This window comes from Bufo gargarizans, chromosome 2 (assembly GCF_014858855.1).
Source record: "Bufo gargarizans isolate SCDJY-AF-19 chromosome 2, ASM1485885v1, whole genome shotgun sequence".
NCBI lineage: Eukaryota > Metazoa > Chordata > Amphibia > Anura > Bufonidae > Bufo > Bufo gargarizans.
In genome coordinates this window covers 618,079,005-618,103,780 of record NC_058081.1, presented here as the reverse complement: position 1 = coordinate 618,103,780, position 24,776 = coordinate 618,079,005, and positions in this window count along the sequence as shown.

Below are 24,776 nucleotides of genomic sequence, written 5' to 3'. Positions count from 1 at the left end.
TCAAAACCAAACTAAAAAATATGCTTTACACAGCTTATAAGGGGGATGTCACAGCACAACGGGAATCTAACTGGGGAAGAGGTGAAAGTAATCCTCCTCCTACCACGACCACGGCGGCAAGGACAGGACGCTTTACAGATGTGTTGTTGATGGAGGACATGCAGAGCTTTTTCAGTCCTACACATCGCCACAGCCCTTTGGGATCCAGCCTTAGAGAACGACTCGACCGACAGGTAGCAGACTACCTTGCCTTAACTGCAGATATCGACACTCTGAGGAGCGATGAACCCCTTGACTAAAGGGTGTGCAGGCTTGACCTGTGGCCTGAACTATCCCAGTTTGCGATAGAACTTCTGGCCTGCCCCGCTTCAAGTGACATGTCAGAAAGGACCTTCAGTGCAGCAGGGAGCATTGTCACTGACAAAAGAAGTCGCCTCGGTCAGAAAAGTGTTGATTACCTCACCATCATTAAGATGAATGAGGCATGGATCCCGAAGGGACTGACAGTGGGGGATACGTTTCACTAACAAAAGGGCTGATGACATGACTTGGCCTCAAAATGGTCCCCACGCTGCTGTATTTAATGTCTGCATACCGGATGACTTTCGTGAATTCTCCGCCACCAACTAGGGTTCAAGCCACAATGTTTTAGTCACCTTTCTGCCTTGAAAACATAATTTTTTCTGGCCACTGCTACAACAGCGGCTGCAACAATAACATTATATTTCAGGCATGTGTACATGCCTTATTTTTCTGGCCTCTGGTGCTGCACTGTGGCTGCAAAAAAAAAAAAGGCACATACATGTGTCAATTCCCCTTCGTGATCGTTACCTTGTTGTGGTGAAGTGGCTTGTGTATCACAATGAAGCGATCATCACCACTATGAGTGTGTTGGCAATGTTGCCACACCCTAGATGATAAGGCTGTTGCTACATTATGATCAGACTACCAAAAGAGATCGGCTGGATAATTTTTCATGGAAAAAACATAAATTTTCTTTTTTTTTAAAGTTGTATGGGTTTTTAAAAGATTAAATAAAAAAATCATAATAAAGTCTCATAATAGTTTATTAGAAATAATGCAGACAATTAAAAAAATCCCCATCAATTCCAATACAAAGCAAGTACAGAGCTCAGAGCGTGAGAAAGAGAGACCACATCCAGTGAAATGTTACCTGTCTACTAGGTAGAACAGTGGTATATCACACTAAAAAATTGGTGAATTTCACCAGAATATGTAACAATCAAATTAGTGAAATGTTACCTGTCTACTAGGTATAGCAGTGGTATATCACACCCAAAAATTGGTGAATTTCACCCTAAAATGTAACAGGCAAATTAGTGAAATGACATAAAATAAAATACGTACAAAAATAAAATAAAAAAGTGATTACGGTGGATGTCCATATGTAGTAGGAGTTTGAGGAGGCGGTGGACGAAGCGGTGTAGGTGGAAGCGGCGGTGGAGGAGGACGAGGTAGCCAACACTGTTTTTTTGTTTTAATTATTATTATTTTTTTATTAGGGTACACTAAAAAAGAGTGTGAAATATCAAAAATACAAGAATAAGCAATTGCGCTGTAGTATAACAATGGCTAGTTAAGGCCGGTATACATGTCTATTCTGCACAAGGTACGGACAAGTCCTATGGGATCCATGCCTGGTTGATTTTAATGAACGTGAGCTTGTCCATATTGGCTGTGGACAGGCGGGTGCGCTTGTCTGTGATAACGCCTTCCGCCGTGCTAAATACACATTCAGATAATACACTGGCTGCAGGGCAGGCCAGCACCTCCAAGGCGTAAAGGGCAAGCTCAGGCCATGTGCCTAATTTGGAGACCCAGAAGTTGAAGGGGGCAGAACCGTCATTCAGTACGTGTAGGCATGTAGACATATACTGCTCCACCATGTTGCTAAAATGCTGCCTCTTGCTAAGAAGTTCCATATTAGCTGGTGGTGCTGGTTGTTGTGTTGTGCTGACAAAGCTTTTCCACATTTCGGCCATGCTAACTCTGCCTTCTGAGGTGCTGGCGGTGCCCCAGCTGCGTTGGCGTACTATCCCTCCTCCTCTGCCTTTGCCTTGTGCTTCCACTGTGCCCCCGCTGTCAGGTTGGAATGCCACCAGCAGTGCGTCTACCAGCGTGCGCTTGTACTCGCGCATCTTACAATCGCGCTCCAGTGAGGGAATTAAGGACAGTATGTTGTCCTTGTAGCGCGAATCCAGCAGCGTGGCCACCCAGTAATAAGCACAAGTTAGAATGTGCGAAACTCTGCGGTCATTGCGGAGACACTGCAGCATGTAATTGCTCATGTGTGCAAGGCTGCCCAGAGGCTACAAAAAGCTGTCCTCTGTGGGATGTGTATCGTCTGTGTCCTCTGTATCCCCCCAGCCTCGCACCAGTGATGGCAATGAGCTGGTCTGGGTGCCACCCTGCTGTGAACATGGTTCCTCCTCCTCCATTAACTCCCCCTCATCCTCCACCTCGTCATCCTCCAGAACTGTGCACTGGCTGGACAATTGTGTACCCGGCGTTTGCGGGTGCAGAAACCCACCGTCGGAGCCACTTGTGAATGACTGGCCTGAAACCCTATGAAATGATCCCTCTTCCTCCTCCTCCTCTTGTGCCACATCCTCTTCCATCATCGCCAGCAGCATTTTTTTAAGGAGGCATAGAAGTGGCATAGTACCGCTGAGAACGGCGTTATCGGCACTGGCCATGTTGGTGGAGTACACGAAACAGCACAACAAAGAACACAGGTCTCGCTTGGAGGCCCAGTCATTGGTGGTGAAGTGGTGCTGTTCCGCCGAGCGACTCACCTGTGCGTGCTGCAGCTGAAACTCCACTATTGCCTGCTGCTGCTCGCATAGTCTGGCCAGTATGTGCAAGGTGGAGTTCCACCTTGTGGGCATGTCGCATATGAGGCGGTGAGTGGGAATGCAGAAATTGCGCTGCAGCACTGACAGGCGAGCAGCAGCAGGGTGAGAATGCCGAAAGCGCTCACAGATGGCCCGCACTTTATGCAGCAGCTCTGACATGTCGGGGTAATTTTTAAGGAATCTCTGCACCACCAAATTCAGCACATGCGCCAGGCAAGGGATGTGCATCAAACCGGCTAGTCCCAGAGCTGCTACGAGATTTCGACCATTATCGCACACTAACAGGCCAGGCTTGAGGCTCACTGGCACCAACCACTCATCTGTCTGTTGTTCAAGCCCCGTCTACAGCTCCTGCGCGGTGTGGGGTTCGTCCCCCAAACAGATACATTTTAAAACTGCCTGCTGTCGTTTACCCCTGGCTGTGCTGAAGTTGGTGGTGAAGGTGTTACGCTGACCGGATGAGGAGACGGTAGAAGATGAGGAAGCGGAGTAGGAGTAGGAAGCTACAGGAGGCAAACTGAAGCGCACTGCAATCCTCGGTGGTGGAAGGACATGCGGCAAGCGGCTATCCGCCTCAGGCCCAGCCGCCACTACATTTACCCAGTGTGCTGTTATAGAGATATAACGTCCCTGACCGTGCTTACTGGTCTACGTATCCGTAGTGAAGTGCACCTTGCCACCTGATTTTGTCCCCCACTTGGTTGTGCAGGGAAGGGATGGCTTGGCTGGAAAAGTAGTGGTGGCTGGGCACGACGTACTGTGGGAAAGCCACCGCCATAAGGCTTTTAAAATTCTCTGTCTCCACCAGACGGAATGACAGCATTTCAAAGGCCAGTAATTTTGAAATGCTGGCATTCAGGGCCAGGGATCGTGGGTGGGTAGGGGGGTACTTCCTCTTCCGCTTCAGTGTTTGAAAGATGGAGAGCTGAACGCTTCCGTCGGCTATTTTGGAGATGCTTGGTGACCCAGATGGTGGTGTTGCTGGCAGATCCTCTGTTTGCGGGGTGGCAGGTGGCACTGTCATTCCAGAGGTGGATGAAGAGGCAGAGACTGCAGCAGAAGAGGAAGCAGGAGAAGCCAGAAACCTTTCTTGGTTTTTGAGGTGTCTACTCCACAGCAGCTCGAGCTTTACACTTAGATGCCTGGTCATGCAGGTTGTGCTCAGGTTGAGAACATTTATGCCTTGCTTCAGGCTCTGATTGCACGGCGTGCAAACCACTTGTGTCTTGTAGTCATCCCATTGTCTGAAGAACTGCCATGCCAGGGAACTTCTTGGAGCTGGCTTTGGTGTGCTCGGTCCCTTGCTGCGGTGGGCAGTAGCAGTCGTACTGTCTAGGTGACGGCCACTCCGTTTTTGCATCCTGATCCCTCTTCTGCTGTGCTGGTGGCTCTGTGCGACCACCGCCTCTTCCTCCGAATTACACAGGTCACTCGCATGACCTTGAGTCCATGTGGGGTGAGGACCTTATCATCCTCCACATTATCTTCCACCCAGTCTTTACCCCTGCCCTCCTTGTCAGTCTGCACACTGCAGAAAGCCACAGCAGTTGGCACCTGTGTTTCGCCATCTTCCGAGACGTGGTGGTCCTCCCATGTACTCATCTTGAAACATAAGTGGTTGGGCACCGGTGCACTCAATCTCTTCCACTTATGGGGCAGGGCTAGGTGGATGGCACTGGGAAACCCTGCTAACAGAGTCATCAAAAAGCAGAAGAGACTGCTGCATGACTTGGGGCTCAGACTGCTTGGCTGATTTGCAAGGGGGTGAGGTGAGAGACTGATGGACATCGGCTGCAGGTGCCAATTCTGATATTTGAGCAGGCGACTGGGTGGGATACAATGTGAAGGAACTGGTGGCACTGTCAGCAACAGAAATCTACTATCGCCTGCACTTGTTCTGGTCTCACCATTCGTAGAGCCGAAATATGCCTGAACAAATACCACTGTAGGTTCTGTCGCCTACTAGCACCTGAGGAAGGTGTTTCACTTGTGCATGTAGCTGGCACAGGTCAACCACGTCCTCTCCCTGCAACAGGAGCTCCACCAAGACCACGTCCCTTATTTTACGCTCTCCTCATATTTCTCATATTTAGGATCTTGCCCTAAATTGGTGTTTTTCTAATAGCAGAATAGAACCACAGTATGTAAAGGGTGTATCTCACAATGACATATGCAGTAAAGGTTGCAAAATAAAAAAAATTGCCCAAAAGGGGTGTTTTTCTAATAGAAGAATACAACTACAGTATGTAAAGGGTGTATCTCACACGTACAGATGCAGACTAGGCCTCAATTAAAGATTTTTGCCCAAAATGGGTGTTTCATTTATAGCAGAATAGAACCACAGTATGTAAAGGGTGTATCTCACAATGAAATATGCAGCAAAGGCTGCAAAATTTTTTTTTTTGCCCAAAATGGGTGTTTTTCTAATAGCAGAATAGAACCACAGTATGTAAAGGGTGTATCTCACAATGACATACAGTACAGACCAAAAGTTTGGACACACCTTCCCATTCAAAGAGTTTTCTTTATTTTCATGACAATTAAAATTGTAGATTCACAGTGAAGGCATCAAAACTATGAATTAACACATGCTGTTAACCTGCGATTTCTGAGGCTGGTGACTCGGATGAACTTATCCTCCGCAGCAGAGGTGACTCTTGGTCTTCCTTTCCTGGGGTGGTCCGCATGTGAGCCAGTTTCTTTGTAGCGCTTGAGGGTTTTTGTGACTGCACTTGGGGACACTTTCAAAGTTTTCCCAATTTTTCGGACTGACTGACCTTCATTTCTTAAAGTAATGATGGCCACTCGTTTTTCTTTACTGCTTTTTCTTGCCATAATGCAAATTATAACAGTCTATTCAGTAGGAATATCAGCTGTGTATCCATCCACCTGACTTCTCCACAATGCAACTGATGGTCCCAACCCCATTTATAAGGCAAGAAATCACACTTATTAAACCTGACAGGGCACCCCTGTGAAGTGAAAACCATTTCAGGTGACTACCTCTTGAAGCTCATCAAGAGAATGCCAAGAGTGTGCAAAGGAGTAATCAAAGCAAAAGGTGGCTACTTTGAAGAACCTAGAATATGACATATTTTCAGTTGTTTCACACTTTTTTGTTATGTATATAATTCCACATGTGTTAATTCATAGTTTTGATGCCTTCAGTGTGAATCTACAATTTTCATAGTCATGAAAATAAAGAAAACTCTTTGAATGAGAAGGTGTGTCCAAACTTGGTCTATACTGTATGCAGCAAGGCTGTAGGCTGCAAAATAAAAAGAAAATGCCCAAAATGGGTGTTTTTCTAATAGCAGAATAGAACCACAGTATGTAAAAGGTGTATCTCACACGTACAGATGCAGACTAGGCCTCAATTAAAGATTTTTGCCCAAAATGGGTGTTTTATTAATAGCAGAATAGAACCACAGTATGTAAAGGATGTATCTCACAATGACATATGCAGCAAAGGCTGCAAATTTATTTTTATTTTTTTGCCCAAAATGGGTGTTTTTCTAATAGAAGAATAGAACCACAGTATGTAAAGGGTGTATCTCACACGTACAGATGCAGACTATGCTTAAATTAACCACCTCAGCTCCTCTAGCTTACTGACCAGACCACTTTCTACAATTCTGCACTACACTACTTTCACAGTTTATTGCTCGGTCATACAACTTACCACCCAAATGAATTTCACCTCCTTTTCTTCTCACTAATAGAGCTTTCATTTCGTGGTATTTCATTGCTGCTGACATTTTTACTTTTTTTGTATTTAATCGAAATTTACAGATTTTTTTGCAGAAAAAAAATTATTTTTCACTTTCAGTGGTAATATTTAAAAAAAAAAAAAACATTTCTATATACATTTTTCCCTACATTTATTGTTCTACATGTCTTTGATAAAAAAAATGTTTGGGTAAAAAAAAATGGACGAGTATTTTAAGCGTGTTTTTAACAATCACAGATGCAGCAAGGGCTGCAATACAGAATATGATAGCTGTATATAATGCTTAAACTTCACAGATGCTGCAGGGGCTATACAATGGTATATTTTGCCTCAAAGGGGTGTTTTTTTAAAACCCAGAATATTATAGCTGTATTTCTAGCTTAAATTGCACACTGACTAGTGTTGCAAAGGCACCAGATGTAGGATATTGCCAAAAAAGGGTGTTTTTTAAAGCCATATTATTATTGCAGTATTTCAAGCTTGGATTTAAATGTCACAAAAGCACAAATGCAGTGCAGGTGCACTGAGTTTGCAAAAAATGGCCGCCGCCGCCCACCTAATTAACAAACGGATAAAAGTTATTTTTCTATGTCACTGGGCTCAGGGCAGGGTAAAAAGATTGTGCACTGCACCCACACAACTAAATCTATGTAGATCGCTGAGTTCAATTGGAGTTCTGATTAATGTTTCTGTCCTATTCGCTCCCTCACAGCAGCAGCATCCTATTCCTACACTAAGCACAGCAGAGTGACGTGCAGTGCTACGTGACTCCAGCTTATATAGAGGCTGGGTCACATGCTGCACTGTCCAATCACAGCCATGCCATTATTAGGCATGGCTGTGATGGCTTCTAAGGGCATACAGTTAAACGCTTGTTGATTGGCTGCTCTGCAGCATTTCAAAAAGTGTCAATAAATCGCCAAATACCGAACCCAAACTTTTACAGAAATGTTCGGGTCCGGGGTCCAAAAATCCAAAAGTTTGTTACGAACCCGAACTTTACAGTTCGGCTTCACTCAACCCGATATGTGACGAATAAGCATGTTGATATGATGGAAGAGGAGAAGGAGGATGAGAAAAGGAAGATTCATCCATATACCCTTGTTTGTGGTGGAAGGGGTGCATAGGAATACAGTGTATTCAGTACATTAAAAACAACACATTTGAAGTGCCTTTATGTTCAGCCCCTTTCCTCTGCTGGAGTCGAGAAGTCATGGTCAATCCAGGCCGTGTTTATTTTTTATAAGAGTCAATCTGTCAGCATTTTCAGTTGACAAGCGGATACGCTTATCTGTTATAATGCCACCAGCAGCACTAAATACCCGCTCAGACAAAACGCTGGCGGCAGGGCAGGCCAGCACCTCCAAAGTGTAGAGCGCCAGTTCATGCCACGTGTCCAGCTTGGACACCCAGTAGTTGGAAGGCTCTGAGGAATCATTGAGGATGCTGACACGGTCTACTATGTACTCCTTCACCATCTTCCAAATTTTTTCTCTCCTTGTGACAGTAGGCCGCGCATCAGGGTAAGGGTGCTGGCGGTGTGTTATGCAACTTTCCCAGGCTTTGGAGAGTGTTGCTCTGCCTCTGTTGGAACTGCTGTGTGTTCCCCTTGTCTCCCCTCCTCGGCTGCTGAATGAAATACTAACTCTGCCGCCAGTGTTGTCAGATGGAAAAATTTGGATCAATTTTTCAACAAGGATCTTCTAGTATAGCACTGTTTTGCTAGTCCTTCCCACCAGAGGAATGAGAGATGAGAAGTTCTCTTTGTAGTGGGGGTCCAGAAGGGTGAACAACCAGTAATCCGTGTTGTCTAAAATGCGTATAACGTGCGGGTCGCAGGAAAGGCAGCCTAACATGAAGTCAGCCATGTGTGCCAGAGTACCAACAGGCAAGATTTTTCTGTCGTCATCAGGAGGATAACTCTCAATCTCCTCATCCTCTTCCTCCTCTTCTGCCCACCCACGCAGAACAGATGGCATTAAACTTCCATAGGTACTACCCTCTGTAGCGGAGGCAACCTTCTCCTGCTCCTCCTTCTCTTCATCATCCAATACGTGCTGAGAAGATGAACTGAGGGTGGTCTGACTATCACCCTGTGTAATGTCTTCCCCCATTTCCACCTCTTCCACATGCAAAGTGTCGTCCATAATTGTGAGCAGCGAGCGTTTGAGTAGACACAGAAGTGGGATGGTGATGCTGATAATAGCGTTATCGCCGCTCACCATCTGTGTTGATTCCTCAGAGTTTCTTAAAATCTCACAGAAGTCAGACATCCATGCCTGCTACTCTCTTGTGAATAGCGGAAGCTGACTGGAAAGGCGACAACCATGTTGCAGCTGGTATTTCACAACTGCCCTCTGCTGCTCACAAAGCCTGGCCAACATGTGGAACGTGGAGTTCCAGAGCGTGCTCACGTCGCACAACAGCCAGTGAGCTGCCAATTTCAAGCGCTGCTGCAGCGTTGACAGGCCGGCTGAAGTTGTCTGTGACTTTTGGAAATGTGCACACACGCGGCGCACCTTTACCAGTAGCTCAGGCAAATTGGGGTATGTTTTTAGAAACCGCTGAACCACAAGGTTGAATACGTGGGTAAGGCATGGGATGTGTCTAAGGTTGCCCAGCTCCAAAGCCGCCACTAAGTTATGGCAATTATCAGACACAACCATGCCTGGTTCTAGGTTGAGTGTAAAGAGCCACTGCTCAGTCTGGACTCTTATCCTCTGCCACAGCTCTGCGGCGGTGTGCTGCTTGTCCCCTAAGCATATCAGCTTCAGCACGGCCTGTTGCTGCATCCCCACTGCAGTGCTACACTGCTTCCAGCTACCGACTATTGACTGACTGGTGCTGCACGCAGACAATTTGGAGGTGGAAGTAGAGGAGGAGGTGCAGGAGGAGAAGTGAGGGTTGGAGCCACTAACATAGGTGATGCGGAAACCCTGATCGACGTAGGGCCCCCACAACATTCACCCAGTGTGCCATCAGGGAAATATAGTGTCCCTGGCCGAATGCACTTGTCCATGTGTCCCTGGTTAACTGGACCTTCCCAGTAACTGCGTTGGTCAGGGCATGTGTGATGTTATGGGACATGTGTTGGTGTAAGGTGGGCATGGCCCACCTTGAAAAATAGTGGCAGTTGGGGACTGCGTAACGCTGGACGGCCGCCTACATTAGGCTGCGGAAGGCCTCATTGTCCACCAGCCTAAATGGCAACATTTCCAGGGCCAGTAATTTGGAAACCTGTGCATTTAGTGCTATATAGTGATGAGCGGCAGGTGCAATATTCGAATTTGCAATATTTTGCGAAAATTTGGTAGAATATTCATCATATATTCGTAAATTCATGAATTCTAGATTATATTATTGATTGCAAAAATCAGCAATGTATTATTCGCATCATGCGCACGAAATATCGGCATGGGGTAGGCAACTTTTACATTTGTTGCTAGGAATGTTGCTAAGCTGTGACAAAGCCTTCTCATTGGCCCACAAGCTAGAAGAAGGGAGGGATGATCTACTGAAATGTACTGTGTTAAAAAATATATATATATTTGTCATTACGAATATATAGCACTATATTCTAAATATTCGCTAATTCTCGAAGTGCCTATATGAGTTCAAAGGGCTAAGGTAAGGACATATGGACGCTGCGCTGGGACACGGAAGGGAATGTGGTCGCAGATGTTGCTTGCAAAGGTACAGGTGCAGGACGAGAGGCTTCCAGGCCTGCACTTTCGACAAGGGATTGGCAAGTACGTAACATAGGGGAAGAGGAGGCAGTGGTGTGACCCGCAGACACAGATTGCGGACCCAGGCGTTCGTCCCACTTATTACGGTGCTTGGATGCCATGTGGAGGATCATGCTGGTGATGGTAAGGTTGCTAGTGTTCACGCCCCATCTCATTTTCGTATGGAACAGGTTGCAAATTACTATTCTTTTGTCGTCCGCACTTTCTTCAAAAAGTGCCAGGCTGTGGGACATCTACCCCTTGCCAAGGAGATTTCCAAAAGGGGTGCTCCGTGGAGCAGTTGCGGGCCTGTTTGGTGTTGCCTGCCTTCTCCCTTTTGCCACCCCTCTGCCTCTTCCAACCTGTTGCGGTCCTGCAGATCCCTCCCCGTCTGTACTGCTGTCATCGCTCGGCTTGCCATCTTTCCAGGTTGGGTCAGTGACCTCATCGTCCACCAGCTCCCCTTCCACTACCTCACTCTGATCATCCTCCTGATTTGTTGACCTAACCACAACCTCAGTGATTGCCAACTGTGTCTCATCCTCTGTATCAACTTCTTGAGACAGTAATTGCAATTGACTCATTGGCAACTGTGTCTCATTTTCAACCACCTCATTAAACACTAATTGCCGTTCACCACCGCCATCTTCTTGTGACTGTGGATGCTCAAGAGGTTGGGAATCAGGGCACAAGATCTCATGTCTCTCTTCAAGCGTGCTTGGCTAGAGGGCCAAATCAAGTAATGGCGATGAAAAGAGGTCCTTGGAATATCAGAGTATTAGATCACTTGTTTGGCCAGACTGTAAATGGTGGGAAGAAGGAGGATCAGGGTGAGGATTGTGTGGACCAGACTCCTGGCTACTGTGACTGGACTTAGTGGAAGACAAGGTGGTGCTTAACCAACTGGAAACACTATCTGCTGCAATCCAACCGACCACCTGCTTGCACTAGGCTGACTTCAAGAGTGGTGTCCTATGCCGCCCTGCAAACTGGGTCATGAAGTTAGGTACGTATCTTGAATGATTGCTTTTCTTGTGCTCTGACAGGAAGGACAGTTTCTCCGTGTCCAGGGCCACGGCCTCTGCATGCACCATCAGTATCATGGCCACTTTCCCGTCCCTTATTGCTCGCCTTCTTCATTTTAAATATGATATATTCTTGAAAGTATGTCACACGTACAGCAGCGTAGGATTTGGAAGTGTATGTGCAAAAAAAATTTCAATATTATTTGTGATGAGGAAACGTTATACAGGACAGGTACCACAGGTAATATCACAGTTTGCAGTGTCTACAGAAAAACTGCACTGGATGTTACTGATATTTTAGGGGTGCGCACACTTTAAACAGGGGATGTGGTGCAAATAATGCAACAGTCCGCAGCAGACACCGTCTACGAAAAAACTACACTGGATGTCACTGATATTTTAGGAATGTGCACACTTTAAACAGGAGATGTGGTGTAAATAATTTGACAGTCTGCAGTGGACACCGTCTACGGAAAAATTGCGCTGGATGTCACTGATATTTTTGGTATTCGTACACTTTAAACAGGAGATGTAGCGCGGATATTTTAACAGTCCGCAACGGACACTGTCTTTGGAAAAACTGCACTGGATGTCACTGATATTTAAGGGATCTGCACACTTTAAACAGGAGATGTGGCGCAGATAATTTAACTGTCCTCAGCGAACTATTACGCTGTATTTAGCGCAGAATGCGCTAAAAATATATATTACTGCTGTCACACAGAGTAGTACTTAAAAGAACTTTTGATTCTCTGAAAAGTAAAAAAAAAATAATAATCTTCCTATTATACTCCCTACACTGTCTGTCCCTTCCTTTGCAGAGCTCTCCCTAACACTGTGCAATTTAGCGCAGGTAGTGCTACAAAAAAATATCGCTGCTCTTACACAAAATAGTCCCTCTGAAATGTTTTTGTACAATTATAATTTTCGATTACACTCCCTACACTATCTGTCCCTTCATATCCTCAGCTTTCCCTGACTTAGAATGAGCCGAACATGCGTCATCGCGTGCTATATAGCACCCGATGACGTGTTCCGGCTAGCCAATCACTGTAATGCCAGTAGCCAATATGGGTACTGGCATTACAGTGAGGGCAGTACTTACCTGCACATTTATTGGCTGCTTAGCAGCCGCAAAACGTGCAGTGAGGAGACTTGAGCATTGCGCTTGAGGCATGTGCCGAGCATAGCGATGCTTGAGCCGAACTGGTAGTCGGCCGAGCATGCTTGCTCAACACTAATGCTGATCCCACACTATATTATACCTCATGTGATATAATATAGTATAATATAGTGTGGGCTCAGCTTGCATGTGCAACCTGCATTCCCTGAATTTAATGGAGGCCATTATGGCACCAGCGGAGGTAATATTTACTGCTAGGTTCCTTTCCTAAAGAGATCGTTTTGAAGCAGGGGGACAGGAACAAATCATTTTGTGCAAAATAAATTTGTCAAGAATCTCACAATTATAACATCGCATTTGTACATTTTCTATAGTGAGTATAGCACAATTGTATTTACTTGATTATTTCTGTTTGCAGAGTGCTGTTTCATTGTTTGTCTTTTGCTTTTCTGCTTCCAGCCATGGTGACATGCACCTGCACACTGGGATATCCTGACTAATCCCCAATTTATTTTTTCTTTACAGTATGAGAGGACCTGGAAAACAATACAAAGATGGTGCGCCTAAAGGAAGTGAAAAGCACTGTGGGAAAAAGGAAGGCAGTCTCCTCCATGTCTTCACAGAAAGAAGACCTGTGGTTTCTGGGCCATCCTTCTGTTGGAGCATAGCTGGTAAGCTGCTGGATATGATGTAGTTCAGCAGCCTTAACAACACTGTTCGGACAGTACTGACCCTGTTACATGGAATTATACTGTAATATATCACTGTTACTGTGCAGCTTGGCCTAGCCACATGGTTAACCATTATGGTTCTATATTATGTTTGTATTGCCATGTACTGTTCCTATTGCATTATAAGCTATCTTTTCTGTTTCTCTACAGCCTGGCTTAGAACATGTTAGCATACTGTATGTTATTCATGATTGTACTTTATGTAATGCTGTAGTCTGCAGGCATGTATATTCTTATGTGTTCCTCAGTTTCACCCTATTCCTACATCCAATTAATAAAGCAACAGACTTTCTCCCAGTCTCCTTTACTTGCTAGCAGGAAGGTGTTTAACCACCTGTTTGCTGGAGTCCAGCTAGGGCAATGGGAAAAGTAGCTAACTGGAGGGGAGAGGACTGATTTATATGCTGCTATCTCCTGAATGGTAGCAGCTAAAAACATGCAACTGGTCTTGTTTGAAAGCATTCCAGGCTTTCATACAAGATCAAAATGACAGCTAAAGTCCAAGTGCCAGAGGAGAAATCACTGTTAGAAATCAAGTTGGGAATTATTGCAGTTAAAACTTGTTTTTACTTTCACTTTTAGCTACAATCACAGCATCCCGATTTCTATCAGTGATATCTTCCCCTGTCCTGAACATATTGCTGTCACTCTGGAATTGTCTGAAAGCTTGGAATTCCAGCTTTCAAACAAGACATGTTTCTAGCTGCTAATATTCAGGAAGTAGCAACATGTAAAGCAGCTTTCCACTTCCAGTAAACTACTTTTCCCACTGCTGGGGCTGGATTCCGGCCAGACAGTTAGGTGGTTAACTGCCTGCCAAGCTCTGCATAGACCCCGGGAGTACGTGAAGTGAGGGCAAGACAGATGGCATGCATTGTTAACCAGTAGAGATGGCAGCTGGGTCTAAAGATGGTATTGCCCACTCTGGGGTACTACAGTCTGATTACTATCTCTCTAGTTCAGTGAGTCTTGAAAATCAAGTATGGATATCACATAAGACCAAGAAGGTATATGTTGTTCAAGTGATAGACTTTAGACAGTTTCTATGCACATTTACAGTATAAATGTTGGACGTCTTTTTGTGAGCAGAATTTGTGATGGGACAACCCCTTCAATGATATTCCTTGTGAACTTTATTCATAATGTTTCTGGTTTATCTTAAGAAAACAGATCATCTATCAATAACCAATATGGAATAAGACAAAAATTGTCACCGTCTTGGGCATTACTGTTCTAATCTCTTCAATTCAAATGGACATTACTTGATACCTCATTAATATAGTTGAGCGGACACCTGGATGTTCGGGTTCGAGAAGTTCGGCCGAACTTCCTGAAAATGTTCGGGTTCGGGATCCGAACCCGATCCGAACTTCGTCCCGAACCCAAACCCCATTGAAGTCAATGGGGACCCGAACTTTTCGGCACTAAAAAGGCTGTAAAACAGCCCAGGAAAGGGCTAGAGGGCTGCAAAAGGCAGCAACATGTAGGTAAATCCCCTGCAAACAAATGTGGATAGGGAAATGAATTAAAATAAAAATTAAATAAATAAAAATTAACCAATATCAATTGGAGAGAGGTCCCATAGCAGAGAATCTGGCTTCACGTCACCCACCACTGGAACAGTCCATTCTCAGATATTTAGGCCCCGGCACCCAGGCAGAGGAGAGAGGTCCCGTAACAGAGAATCTGGCTTCATGTCAGCAGAGAATCAGTCTTCATGTCATAGCAGAGAATTAGGCTTCACGTCAGCCACCAATGCAACAGTCCATTGTCAGATATTTAGGCCCAGCACCCAGGCAGAGGAGAGAGGTCCCGTAACAGAGAATCTGGCTTCATGTCAGCAGAGAATCAGTCTTCATGTCATAGCAGAAAATCAGGCTTCACGTCACCCACCACTGCAACAGTCCATTTTCATAAATTTAGGCCCAGCACCCAGGCAGAGGAGAGAGGTCCCGTAACAGACAATCTGGCTTCATGTCAGCAGAGAATCAGTCTTCATATCATAGCAGAGAATCAGGCTTCACGTCAGCCAGCAATGCAACAGTCCATTGTCAGATATTTAGGCCCAGCACCCAGGCAGAGGAGAGAGGTCCCGTAACAGACAATCTGGCTTCATGTCAGCAGAGAATCAGTCTTCATATCATAGCAGAGAATCAGGCTTCACGTCAGCCACCAATGCAACAGTCCTTTGTCAGATATTTAGGCCCAGCACCCAGGCAGAGGAGAGAGGTCCCGTAACAGAGAATCTGGCTTCATGTCAGCAGAGAATCAGTCTTCATGTCATAGCAGAGAATCAGGCTTCACGTCACCCACCACTGCAACAGTCCATTGGCATATATTTAGGCCCAGCAACCAGGCAGAGGAGGGAGGTCCCTTAACAGACAATCTGGCTTCATGTCAGCAGAGAATCAGTCTTCATATCATAGCAGAGAATCAGGCTTCACGTCAGCCACCAATGCAACAGTCCATTGTCAGATATTTAGGCCCAGCACCCAGGCAGAGGAGAGAGGTCCCGTAACAGACAATCTGGCTTCATGTCAGCAGAGAATCAGTCTTCATATCATAGCAGAGAATCAGGCTTCACGTCAGCCAGCAATGCAACAGTCCATTGTCAGATATTTAGGCCCAGCACCCAGGCAGAGGAGAGAGGTCCCGTAACAGACAATCTGGCTTCATGTCAGCAGAGAATCAGTCTTCATATCATAGCAGAGAATCGGGCTTCACGTCAGCCACCAATGCAACAGTCCTTTGTCTGATATTTAGGCCCAGCACCCAGGCAGAGGAGGGAGGTCCCGTAACAGAGAATCTGGCTTCATGTCAGCAGAGAATCAGTCTTCATGTCATAGCAGAGAATCAGGCTTCACGTCACCCACCACTGCAACAGTCCATTGGCATATATTTAGGCCCAGCACCCAGGCAGAGGAGGGAGGTCCCGTAACAGACAATCTGGCTTCATGTCAGCAGAGAATCAGTCTTCATATCATAGCAGAGAATCAGGCTTCACATCAGCCACCAATGCAACAGTCCATTGTCAGATATTTAGGCCCAGCACCCAGGCAGAGGAGAGAGGTCCCGTAACAGACAATCTGGCTTCATGTCAGCAGAGAATCAGTCTTGATGTCATAGCAGAGAATCAGGCTTCACGTCACCCACCACTGTAACAGTCCATTTTCATAAATTTAGGCCCAGCACCCAGGCAGAGGAGAGAGGTCCCGTAACAGACAATCTGGCTTCATGTCAGCAGAGAATCAGTCTTCATGTCATAGCAGAGAATCAGGCTTCACGTCACCCACCACTGCAACAGTCCATTTTCATAAATTTAGGCCCAGCACCCAGGCAGAGGAGAGAGGTCCCGTAACAGAGGATCTGGCTTCATGTCAGCAGAGAATCAGTCTTCATATCATAGCAGAGAATCAGGCTTCACATCACCCACCACTGCAACAGTCCATTTTCATAAATTTAGGCCAAGCACCCAGGCAGAGGAGAGAGGTCCCGTAACAGACAATCTGGCTTCATGTCAGCAGAGAATCAGTCTTCATATCATAGCAGAGAATCAGGCTTTACGTCACCCACCACTGCAATAGTCCATTTTTTTAAATTTAGGCCCAGCACCCAGGCAGAGGAGAGAGGTCCCATAACAGAGGATCTGGCTTCATGTCAGCAGAGAATCAGTCTTCATATCATAGCAGAGAATCAGGCTTCACATCACCCACCACTGCAACAGTCCATTTTCATAAATTTAGGCCCAGCAGCCAGGCAGAGGAAAGAGGTCCCGTAACAGACAATCTGGCTTCATGTCAGCAGAGAATCAGTCTTCATATCATAGCAGAGAATCAGGCTTCACTTCAGCCAGCAATGCAACAGTCCATTGTCAGATATTTAGGCCCAGCACCCAGGCAGAGGAGAGATGTCCCATAACAGACTATCTGGCTTCATGTCAGCAGAGAATCAGTCTTCATATCATAGCAGAGAATCAGGCTTCACGTCAGCCACCAATGCAACAGTCCATTTTCATAAATTTAGGCCCAGCACCCAGGCAGAGGAGAGAGGTCCCGTAACAGAGGATCTGGCTTCATGTCAGCAGAGAATTAGTCTGCATGTCATATCAGAAAATCAGGCTTCACATCAGCCACCACTGCAACAGTCCATTGTCAGATATTTAGGCCCAGCACCCAGGCAGAGGAGAGAGGTCCCGTAACAGAGGATCTGGCTTCATGTCAGCAGAGAATTAGTCTGCATGTCATAGCAGAGAATCAGGCTTCACGTCACCCAACATTGGATCAGTCCATTGGCATATTTTTAGGCCCCGGCACCCAGACAGAGGAGAGGTTCATTCAACTTTGGGTAGCCTCGCAATATAATGGTAAAATGAAAATAAAAATAGGATTGAATGAGGAAGTGCCCTGGAGTACAATAATATATGGTTAAGGGGAGGTACTGTTCCACCATGTTAGTGAAATGTTGCCTCCTGCTAACACGTTGCGTATCAGGTGGTGGTGCAGTTAGCTGTGGCGTGTTGACAAAACTTTTCCACATCTCTGCCATGCTAACCCTGCCCTCAGAGGAGCTGGCCGTGACACAGCTGCCTTGGCGACCTCTTGCTCCTCCTCTGCCTTGGCCTTGGGCTTCCACTTGTTCCCCTGTGACATTTGGGAATGCTCTAAGTAGCGCGTCTACCAACGTGCGCTTGTACTCGTGCATCTTCCTATCACGCTCCAGTGCAGGAAGTAAGGTGGACACATTGTCTTTGTAGCGTGGATCCAGCAGGGTGGCAACCCAGTAGTCCGCACACGATAAAATGTGGGCAACTCTGCTGTCGTTGCACAGGCACTGCAGCATGTAGTCGCTCATGCGTGCCAGGCTGCCCAGGGGTAAGGACAAGCTGTCCTCTGTGGGAGGCGTATCATCATCGTCCTGCCTTTCCCCCCAGCCACGCACCAGTGATGGGCCCGAGCTGCGTTGGGTGCCACCCCGCTGTGACCATGCTTCATCCTCATCCTCCTCCACCTCCTCCTCATCCTCGTCCTCCTCGTCCTCCAGTAGTGGGCCCTTGCTGGCCACATTTGTACCTGGCCTCTGCTGTTGCAAAAAAACTCCCTCTGAGTCACTTCGAAGAGACTGGCCTGAAAGTGCTAAAAATGACCCCTCTTCCTCCTCCTCCTCCTGGGCCACCTCCTCTTCCATCATCGCCCTAAGTGTTTTCTCAAGGAGACATAGAAGTGGTATTGTAACGCTGATAACGGCGTCATCGCCACTGGCCATGTTGGTGGAGTACTCGAAACAGCGCAACAGGGCACACAGGTCTCGCATGGAGGCCCAGTCATTGGTGGTGAAGTGGTGCTGTTCCGCAGTGCGACTGACCCGTGCGTGCTGCAGCTGAAACTCCACTATGGCCTGATGCTGCTCGCACAGTCTGTCCAGCATGTGCAAGGTGGAGTTCCACCTGGTGGGCACGTCGCATATGAGGCGGTGAGCGGGAAGGCCGAAGTTACGCTGTAGCGCAGACAGGCGAGCAGCGGCAGGATGTGAACGCCGGAAGCGCGAACAGACGGCCCGCACTTTATGCAGCAGCTCTGACATGTCGGGGAAGTTGTGAATGAACTTCTGCACCACCAAATTCAGCACATGCGCCAGGCAAGGGATGTGCTGTAAACCAGCTAGTCCCAGAACTGCAACGAGATTTCGCCCATTATCGCACACCACCAGGCCGGGCTTGAGGCTCACCGGCAGCAACCACTCGTCGGTCTGTTGTTCTATACCACGCCACAACTCCTGTGCGGTGTGGGGCCTGTCCCCCAAACATATGAGTTTCAGAATGGCCTGCTGACGTTTACCCCGGGCTGTGCTGAAGTTGGTGGTGAAGGTGTGTGGCTGACTGGATGAGCAGGTGGAAGAAGAGGAGGAGGAAGCCGAGAAGGAGGAGGTGGCAACAGGAGGTAAAGCATGTTGCCCTGCGATCCTTGGCGGCAGAAGGACGTGCACCAAACAGCTCTCCGCCTGCGGCCCAGCTGCCACTACATTTACCCAGTGTGCAGTTAGGGAGATATAGCGTCCCTGGCCGTGCTTACTGGTCCACGTATCTGTGGTTAGGTGGACCTTGCCACAGATGGCGTTGCGCAGTGCACACTTGATTTTATCGGATACTTGGTTGTGCAGGGAAGGCACGGCTCTCTTGGAGAAGTAGTGGCGGCTGGGAACAACATACTGTGGGACAGCAAGCGACATGAGCTGTTTGAAGCTGTCTGTGTCCACCAGCCTAAATGACAGCATTTCATAGGCCAGTAGTTTAGAAATGCTGGCATTCAGGGCCAGGGATCGAGGGTGGCTAGGTGGGAATTTACACTTTCTCTCAAATGTTTGTGAGATGGAGAGATGAACGCTGCCGTGTGACATGGTTGAGACGCTTGGTGACGGAGGTGGTGGTGGTGTTGGTGGTACATCCCCTGTTTGCTGGGCGGCAGGTGCCAACGTTCCTCCAGAGGCGGAGGAAGAGGCCGAGGCGGCAGAAGAGACCGAGGCGGCAGCAGCAGAAGAGGCCGAGGCGGCAGCAGCAGAAGAGGCCGAGACGGCAGCAGCAGAAGAGACCGAGGCGGCAGCAGCAGAAGAGGTAGCAGGGGGAGCCTGAGCGACTTCCTTGTTTTTAAGGTGTTTACTCCACTGCAGTTCATGCTTTGCATGCAGGTTGTGCTAAGGTTCAGAACGTTAATGCTTCGCTTCAGGCTCTGATGGCACAGCGTGCAAACCACTCGGGTCTTGTCGTCAGCACATTGTTTGAAGAAGTGCCATGCCAGGGAACTCCTTGAAGCTGCCTTTGGGGTGCTCGGTCCAAGATGGCAGCGGTCAGTAGCAGGCGGAGTCTCTTGGCGGCGGGTGTTCTGCTTTTGCCCACTGCTCCCTCTTTTGCTACCCTGTTGGCTCGGTCTCACCACTGCCTCTTCCTCCGAACTGTGAAAGTCAGTGGCACGACCTTCATTCCATGTGGGGTCTAGGACCTCATCGTCCCCTGCATCGTCTTCCACCCAGTCTTGATCCCTGACTTCCTGTTCAGTCTGCACACTGCAGAAAGACGCAGCAGTTGGCACCTGTGTTTCGTCATCATCAGAGACATGCTGAGGTGGTATTCCCATGTCCTCATCATCAGGAAACATAAGTGGTTGTGCGTCAGTGCAGTCTATGTCTACCACCGCTGGGGAAGGGCTAGGTGGATGCCCTTGGGAAACCCTGCCAGCAGAGTCTTCAAACAGCATAAGAGACTGCTGCATAACTTGAGGCTCAGACAGTTTCCCTGATATGCATGGGGGTGATGTGACAGACTGATGGGGTTGGTTTTCAGGCGCCATCTGTGCGCTTTCTGCAGAAGACTGGGTGGGAGATAATGTGAACGTGCTGGATCCACTGTCGGCCACCCAATTGACTAATGCCTGTACCTGCTCAGGCCTTACCATCCTTAGAACGGCATTGGGCCCCACCATATATCGCTGTAAATTCTGGCGGCTTCTGGGACCTGAGGTAGTTGGTACACTAGGACGTGTGGATGTGGCAGAACGGCCACATCCTCTCCCAGCACCAGAGGGTCCACTAACACCACCACGACCATGTCCACGTCCGCGTCCCTTACTAGATGTTTTCCTCATTGTTATCGTTCACCACAACAACAAAAATATTATTTGGCCCAATGTATTGTATTCAAATTCAGCTGAATATAAATTTGAGGCCTAGTATTTAGGCGCTGGGTGACAGGTATAGATTTACTGACAGAATTAGACTTGGAAATGCACAGTAGCGTGTGTGTGAAGTTATTCTGAATGACCCTATGTGCACCTTGAATATTATATACCCTTTTAGGGATGTATTTAAAGTAGGCCTGATACAGCAGAAACCACTAAATTAGGAAATTGCTAAATTGGGAATTGTATTTCAACCCAGAACAAAAAATGTGCTTTGACGGACACTAAATAACTTGCCCAGCCAGAACAGTACACCAGTAACGACAGATTTAGCGGGATATAAATTTGAGGCCTAGTATTTAGGCGCTGGGTGACAGGTATAGATTTACTGACAGAATTAGACTTGGAAATGCACAGTAGCGTGTGTGTGAAGTTATTCTGAATGACCCTATGTGCACCTTGAATATTATATACCCTTTTAGGGATAGATTTCAAATAGCTCTGATACAGCAGAAACCACTAAATTAGGAAATTGCTAAATTGGGAATTGTATTTCAACCCAGAACAAAAAATGTGCTTTGAAGGACACTAAATAACTTGCCCAGCCAGAACAGTACAGCAGTAACGACAGATTTAGCGGGATATAAATTTGAGGCCTAGTATTTAGGCGCTGGGTGACAGGTATAGATTTACTGACAGAATTAGACTGGGATATGGCCAAAAAATAACCACACTATTGCTGGTTAAATGCACTTGGTGTGACAGCTTGACCAACCACACTACTGAGGGTTAAATGCACTTGGTGACAGGCGCAGCTTGCCCCTGATGTAGTATATGGCCAAAAAATGAACAGACTATTGCTGGTTAAATGCACTTGGTGTGACAGCTTCACCCTGATGTAGGCTTTAGCCAAAAAACAACCACACCATTGAGGGTTAAATGCACTTGGTGACAGGCGCAGCTTGCCCCTGATGTAGTATATGGCCAAAAAATAAACAGACTATTGCTGGTTAAATGCACTTGGTGTGACAGCTTCACCCTGATGTAGGCTTTAGCCAAAAAACAACCACACCATTGAGGGTTAAATGCACTTGGTCGCAGCTTGTGCTGGCGCACCACAAGACACAAAATGGCCGCCGATCACCCCAGAAAAAAGTGACTGACAAACGGTCTGGGCAGCCTAAAAACAGTGAGCAATCGAGTATCAGCAGCTCAATGACCCACAGCTGCAGATCGATCAATAATCAAGTACTTTGGAGGAGTTAATCTGCCTAATCTCGCCCTACTGTCGCAGCCGCAACCTCTCCCTACGCTAATCAAAGCAGAGTGACGGGCGGCGCTATGTGACTCCAGCTTAAATAGAGGCTGGGTCACATGGTGCTCTGGCCAATCACAGCCATGCCAATAGTAGGCATGGCTGTGATGGCCTCTTGGGGCAAGTAGTATAACGTTTGTTGATTGGCTGCTTTGCAGCCTTTCAAAAAGCGCCAAGAAAGCGTCACAAAAGCGCCAAGAAAGCGACGAACACCGAACCCGAACCCAGACTTTTACAAAAATGTCCGGGTTCGGGTCCGTGTCACGGACACCCCAAAATTCGGTACGAACCCGAACTATACAGTTCGAGTTCGCTCATCCCTACTCATTAACAAATGAAGCTACAGCCTCATTATAAATCAGAAGAACAGGACATATCTTTATTACTAGAGATGGTCTTGTGTTTCGCCCAGCGGTCTGCCATATTCTTTATATTCTGAAGAACTTTGACCCAAGACACATCCATCAGGTGGTACAGGACAGCTAATTGAGATGTTTCAGCACATGGACATACCCCCTACCTCATAAATTCAGTCTTTTGTCAGTGTAGGAAGAGGTTGCTGTGTGGAGCAGGGACAGACTGTTACGCTGGGTTCACACCTGAGCGTTTTACAGCGCGTTCCTTCGCGCTGTAAAACGCACAACAGGCAAGAACCAATGATTCCCTATGGGAAGGGTTCACACCTGGGCGTTTTACAGCGCGTACGATCGCGCTGTAAAACGCCCGACGCTCAAACAAGTACAGGAGCTTTTTTTGGCGCGTTTGACGCGCGTTTGGGCCATAGACTCTTTGGACAACACTGCTGTCAAACGCGCGTTCACTATTAAAAAAAACGCGCATAAAACGCGCGACAAAAACGCGCATAGAAACGCGCGTTTGAGAAACGCCTAGGTGTGAACCCAGCGTTAGAGTGTTAGGGACACAAATCGCTAGCTAATAGGGCCACACAATTTCTTTTAAGGACTGGTATAGGTGTACTATTGTTTGGTGTGCAGTATATTGGGTTGTAATACACTTATAATATACTTTCTAATATAGAAAGCATATTATAGTGGATTTGTATAGTGCAGCATTATGACTGGTAATCGGTTCTGCAGCCATACTACAGCTACAAAGTGTGACAAACGCAATTAGAAAAAAGTATTATAACTGGTGTGATAGACCAGTTGCCCCCCCAAAACGACATATTGAAGTGGGGTGTTATCTAAGAATATACTTTTCAAATTATACTCACTCAGCCTTCTGCTTCTGCACCCTCCTCATCCTCTCTATCTGCACTCTCTTCACTCTCTGCTGTGTGCACCCCTAAAGACACCACCACCAACACACCACCACCATATACCCTCCGCTTGAGTCACAGGAATTATTTTCTGATCCATCACAAGACATTTCCAATGCGCAGCCATTCTTGGCAGTGACAGCCCACAAATATCCACCACCACCCATAACATTTTATGGTCCCTGTCTTAGGTAACTACAGCGGCATAAAAAGCCTTTTATGTCCTTTGAATGCCAAATTTTTGGGTCCTGTAATGGCCGACACTTATTTATCCTGTGAATGCCTAATGTACCACCAGCCACAGAATAAAAAATGCTTTGCTCTCAAATAAACGCCTGTTGGCTAATTTTTGCGGCCTGTAATGGTCGACACTTACTTCTGTACCTGGTGAATGCCTAATGTACCTCCAGCCGCAGAATACAAGTTCTTTGCTATCAGGTGAACACCCAATTTTTGGGGCCTGTACTGGCCGACACTTACTTTTTTATCCTGTGAATGCCAAATTTTTCAGACTGGAATTGAAAATCAATGGGTCTGTAAACGTTCCACAAAATTGCGGAACAGATGCGGATCCATTTTACAGACGTGTTAATGGACCCTATATGTAGTTGACATGTATTTACCGGCTGCTGTCAGTTCTGGCTGATTTAGGCCAAGCTATTACACTAAAACAGAGCAATATTACAAAAACCAATTTACATTTTTGGTTTTGAAAGGTGTCCACCTGAGGGGTTAGTTAGTATGATATTTTTATACAGCTGGTTGTTACAGATGCGGCAAGACCTAACATTTTTCCAGATTTTTTATTTTTTTCTATTTTACACAATAAAAGCATTGTTGTACCAAAAAAAATTCATGTTTTACTTTCTCCATAGTTTGAGAGCCATATTATTGTTTTTATTTGGCGATTGTCTAATGTTAGGATCTTATTTTTGGCAGAATTAAATTACCTATTGTTACTGTTTTGGGGGGCATATGCCTTTTTTGATAGCTTGGTGTTGCACCTTTAGTGATGTAATTAGGTGACTAAATATATATTTTTTTTATTGTTTATTTTTTTTTTACAGTATTCACCTGAGGGGTTAGATCATAGGATATTTTTATAGAGACGGTCGATATGTACACGGCGGTACTAAATATGTATGTTTGTCAATTTTATTTTACTTTTTTATAAAATTTTATTTAAAGTCTTTATACACATTGATGATTTAAATCTCAATATGTTAGTTTGTGATATTTATGATGATTTATTAGTTAGTGATTGTTCTATAGAGTTTAATATTATTTTTTTGTTAAGTTAATGGT